This window comes from Mizuhopecten yessoensis, unplaced genomic scaffold (assembly GCF_002113885.1).
Source record: "Mizuhopecten yessoensis strain PY_sf001 unplaced genomic scaffold, ASM211388v2 scaffold715271, whole genome shotgun sequence".
Lineage (NCBI taxonomy): Eukaryota > Metazoa > Mollusca > Bivalvia > Pectinida > Pectinidae > Mizuhopecten > Mizuhopecten yessoensis.
The window spans coordinates 1-6,139 of NW_018479537.1; positions in this window are offsets into that span (position 1 = coordinate 1).

Below are 6,139 nucleotides of genomic sequence, written 5' to 3' on the forward strand. Positions count from 1 at the left end.
GACGGCCAGTTTAATGCACTTTGAATATTAAAATCATTCCAAATATATATATATCTCAGAAAGAAATATGATAACACCAGTGACCTCCATACAATTGATCATTAATAATGAAATGAATAAAACATTGATAAGCACTGACTCAAAAAGCATTAAAAATTTAGAAAGAAACCAACGGCACAATGCCCTTACTAGATACTCTTCTGGTAAAGAAAGATGACCAGAACCGTGATTGTATTGGACTATAGAAAAAATAAACATACGGACCGTTACCTGAACTTCAAATCTCGCCATCCTTTGCACAAGAAGTTAGGCGCCGTACGCACATTGCTTAACAGATGCAATACAATAGTCACAGAACGACAGGACAAAATAAAAGAGCAGAATAACATCGCTAGATACATATCCAGAATTGGCCCTAAAACGGGTACAGAAACAGTGTCAAAGTAAGGGGAAGAACATGAAAAGGACAATTAAGGATAATAACAAAACCAAAGGTCAAGTGGTCATCCCGTATACAAAAGGGGTATCCAAAACCATCCAGAAGCTTTATCATGGCCATGGCATAGCAACAGCTATGAAGCCCCACAAGACGCTTCGTAATGTCCTAGTACACCCTCAAGATAAAACACCTCAAGAAAACGTCGCAGACTGCGTTTATAACAGCGTATGAACAAACGCGTCGTATATTAGAGAGACTGGAAGGCGATTTGGGATCCGCCTTAGTGAACACCAGAAAGATACGGAAACCCAAGAAGGAGGGAAATTCACCAGATCAGAAAGGAAACAGTCGGAGTCCTAGATAAATAAATCGACAATCACAGACCATGCTACACAGACACATCATGTGATTGACTGTGATAACTCCAAAGTTTTTGACAGAGAGAGGAATCTGTTCTAGCGGCTGATAAAGCAAGCCATCTGGATAGGCTGCAGTGGGTCAGTTCTAAATCGAGATGAGGGGGCTCATAGACTCTCGCACATCTATGACCAAGTATTACAGTATTTATCATTATGCTCATTGGAGTTCTCAACGTAAAGACGTGGTAGCAATTGGATTGGACTTATACTTACATGGCGGCTGTCGTCGATCAAGTAGAAGACACTTACCCTTTCGGAACACCTGGTCTTATTCCCTGCTACTTTTCTAGAAGCTGCATGTAACTCTTTCATTTGATTATAGTTTGCCCTAATTTCAACGGTTTTGAGTTCGAATAATGGTTTAGTTCACACTTCGATATTCACCCATTGTTGTTTCTTCACCATTTTACATTTGTAAGTTTATTTTTCTGGTATAAGAAAATAAGAAGTAACAGCTTTAAATATTCATTGCGATCAAAGAAAGTAATCACAAATGTCATCTCTTCTTCAAGTCTGCATTTAAGGCTCTTTGCTCAGACGCCATGTACATACCAACTTTTATTGATTATCTTCTTGCTTAATGTATAATGGGAATTGTAAGCCTTTTTTATTTAATAATTATAACTAATACTATTATCCATATGTTGTAAAGCGCTTTACAGTAATTTTACAAATTATATAAAGCGCTATATACATGTTTATTATTATTATTATCTGGGACCCATAATGAATTTGCTTGCACCACAGACAGAGATATCCCACGTCACACCACATGCTAGATTTTTCTATCTCGTTCGATTTGTCTGGTACATTTACATGATATTTCGCGGAAATTTTACACTGTAATGTATTCATCAACGCATTAGCTGCTTGAAAATAACAATCTGCATTGTAAATATTGTGTTTTTTGTTTACGCCTCGGGTGGGATTATGTTACATGTTATTAATCTTGTCTATTATTGTATTATGTATTCTTTTTCACCATAGCACCACCTATGGGACCTGAATGGACAAAATAAACATACATATTGTACAGTAAATGTTGATGTGTTTGGCTTTCTATAACAATTAACTAAATGTTTGAATAAATGTTTCCTTACCTCGTATTCCTTGTGATTATATTACGTTATAATCGTACAAGGTTATATTACAAGTCTCTGCTGGTAGACAATCATTATCTGAGGTTGGCCGAAACATTGTACCTGGAATTTGTTCTTGCGTGTTGGTAAGAAAATAAACTATCGATTGTAGCCAAAAGTCGTTAATTTCAAACATCATATTTCGGAACGTTGTTTGGATTTGATCATCATTTCTTTTCTATACACAAATGAAACAGTCAAAGACCCCAAGGTAAACTGGACATCTATTTAATGCAAATACATCTAATATGTTACTATAAGTTTCAGTTTGAATGCAAATATTGATTATAACGAAAACAATGTCCCTTTAAAAAGTTGTGATCATACAGTTGTGACGGTAAGGTATGATATTGACGAAAATAGCACGTGAACCATGCCTCAAATGCATAACCCTTAATCCAGTATTCCCGCGTTTCAAATAGGGTATTTAAGTCCGGTGTTTTAAAAATATATACAAACATGGTACGCAGGCAAATATCAGAAGCGCAAAGATGGTAAATAGTCGGCATGTACTCGACAAGAATAGCCTTCAAATCTGCTGTACGTCAGATGGACTATCACTATACAGTAATCAGCCGACTGGTCAGTCAACCAACTTTGTGAAAGACTTTCCGACAGACTACCTGTAACGACTCAGCGTGAAGACAAGGCACTGCATCGCTTGGTTAGACGGATGGCATCGCTCTTAAACGCCAATTGCTACCCAATAGAGTTTTTTCAACAAGAACAGTAAGGAACCGTTTGAAGTCAGCGGAATAAAGTCAATTCATCGTCCCATGTTATTTAAAAACTTTATTTATTTTACAACAATTATGAAACAAGTTTTTACAGCTTATACTAATCACTCTTGTTGTTCAGGATATTAGCGCCAGGGGATTTTATTGTGGGAGGAAACCGGATTACCCAGAGCAAACCCACGTGGTCGGTCGGGTGACCCCATACCTTTTCACGTCCGATCGGGAAATCGAACCACGACCGCCTTGATGAAAGGCAAGTGCACTATCCACTGCGCCAACCTACTACTCATGTTAACAGACCGACATTAAAGATTACGTTTGGTTTTATGTTTAGCTGTACGTGGTTGGAATTTGAGGACCTGACGGGGGATCCATTGTTCAGACAAAAACTGGTTTCTTCATCAAGTCACCGATAGACGAATGAATGTTTGGAGTAAGAAAAATACGGCGTATACCCCAAGGAGAAATATCGCGCCAACTGTCCTTTACGGTTGAGGTTCAGTAATTATTGTTGGGCTATATCGCTCATGATCGCACTAGGATAGAATACGAGGAAATCAAACAGATAATCAGTTCATCAGAAACGTCTTACAACCAGTTATTGTCCACAATGTTGACAACCACCCACTAGTAGCAAGGCCTGTGTTTATGGATGACAACGCTAGACCTCATCGTTCAAGGGCAGTAACTATCTACCTTCAAAGCGAAGCTGTGACTTCTCTTTCCTTGTTGCCAGACATAAGCCCGGGTGGGAATCCGATGGAGCATGTTGTGGAGTTGATAGACTGTGGTGGTTACACTCGATATCGAACGTTTGAACCATGCATTCTGTAAAGTGACTAAGAAGTGACATATAGAACTCGAAATATACAATAGTATCGTGCTTTATAAACTGTTGATGTCAGTACTAAAAGTTGGCCGTATGATTGTTTGACATTAAATTAATATTTCTGTTGATATTTGGTGTGTTTTCTTACAGCTAATGCGGGGGCTTAACAGGTCACATTTGCGTTTCCTGGGTTATTTGGTCAGTAATCCCATTACACAAATTAGATCAATTGTCAATGAAAAAGAAATATATACATGTAAAAGCATTTGCTATTATCAAATGTACAAATTGCCCTTCATACAAGTACCTGTGATGCAGTATAAGAAAAGCGCTACAGTATTTTCTGATGTAATCTCTTATTAGCACACAACGTTTACCGAGGAAAATGTTCAGTTAACTATTAGTTTTCTAGATAAAACGCGTTACTTATCTGGTATGTGTAATTTAATATGGTAATATTTGCATGTTAAATAAAGCAGGATATTGATTTAGTATTTGCCCATACATGTAGTTCAAAATGAAGCTTTCTAAAACCTTAGTTATTTGCTTAAAGTCGATCAAGGACGTTTCTCACATGCCCCGTCGGGAAACGCACGAGGTTTCTGATTTTGAACAAAATAATTTCCTCGTTACGTACAACACTTGTTTTGCTCAAGGTTCCTCATATATTGCTTACAAATCTGTGCCATTTTTCTAATATGATTATCATTTTGAATGTGTATTATCTTATGTATGCTACTGCAAACGCCTTCTGAACATCGCCGTGATTCGTCCTTCATGCGCATATAAACAAGTTCTATATTCGCCGTTTTTCTCAAAACCAGTGTCAATTTAAACAGACTTTTGCAAGTAGCTTTCAATGATTACTCCCTTTGAGAAGACATTTAAGCAAGATAAATGAAGCACTTCAAAAGAACTGTTTAACGCATTTAAAGAAATCATTTTCACGTTTCAACGAGGTAACTATCATGTTAGATAACGGAAGCATTTTAACGAGAACTTTATCCAGATTGGTATCGGTAGGCCTCCGTACTATTGTTTTATCAAATCTAATCTTTCAGTATTTTGTATGTCCCTAGAATAAGATATCAACGTACGAATACCTGTTTTATGAGACAAACATTTACTTGTTGCTATATATTTGTGGGATATCTATCTATTTCATTTACTTTACAATACAAATATATTGGACACAAAAATGCAGCTTGATAATAATGGGTGTTTTTTTTGTCTAATGCTATACATTGTTTTTATTTCGTATTGATTTTAAACACATGTAACTTATTGGTTTTACCATCGTGTCACACATGCTTTGACACCCACAGTTATCTAAATGTGATAAAGTGTAGTGCGTATGTCATATATCACTACCCTAATACACATTTACCAAATCGTTCTCTTATCTCCTTCTGTAAACTTCCTGGTGTCGATACGGGTGGAGCTTGACGAGAGCAACGGCTTTTCATTCTTTACCTTCAGCATGACATCTGGCAGGAGCAAACATGAGATCTTACAACTTATTGTTATAGGATGTTGGGCTGGTTTCCCTCAATTTGTTTATTCGTCATGTAAGTAATATCCCATTTATATTGGCTATAATCACAACGAACTATAGAAGTAATTTGAAGTATACTATATCAGTATTTAGAAATAGCCTTATAAGTATCCAGCTTTAATTTAGATGATAATACTTTATGTTTAAATTTCACTCTTTCACGGATTAATGACAACTACAGTGTAACAAGATAGATACCGAGCCAGATTTCTTATCGTACATATAATTGCTATATATGTCTAGTCAGGACGTTAGTCACAGCTTTCATACATATGAGGTGTAGACGGTAGTTCGTGTTTGACAACAGAGATAACATTTTTGAGAGATCAACCCTTTAAATCCAGCTAAGCGTTGTGTATATCAACAGTGAAAGGACACACTCATACGTCTGTGTGATATTTTATAATGGTATATTCACATATGTGTTTGGCAATGGCAAACTCTCTCAAATGATCTTTAGCAAACAGACCATCTACTTTGTATCACCTAAAGTTGTATATGGGCCTTCTTCATAAACTCTAAACATAATTTACTAACAATTTGTAGTACGTGACAATTGTAGCTTACACTATGAAAAATAGGTAATCAACAACCTTGTTTTTGAGGACATTGTTTTTGTTTTCTTTGTTTACTTAAAGTATAAATTTGATGAGCAAGATTCATTCAAAAGCACTATTTAAATATTATTACGAAATGCATGCATACTGCTTTCATTCTGGTAGATAACATTGCACAAGGAAAGCGAGCGTCACAGAGTTCTGTCTACGGCGTGTGGGGAGCTGACAAAGCAGTAGATGGTGTGATAGGGAAAGATGTTGGAGGAGGAAGTTGTAGTAGCACGAACCCAACAGGATCATCGACGGCATGGTGGATTGTTGACCTTCAACAAATGTCGAGGATAAAAACTATAAATATCACGTACAGACAGGATTGTAAGTAATGGTATTTGCTAAACACACTAGTGTATTTATTGTGGGAGAGTATATGAGTATAAAGCAGATGAGAAAATGTTGCAAAAAAA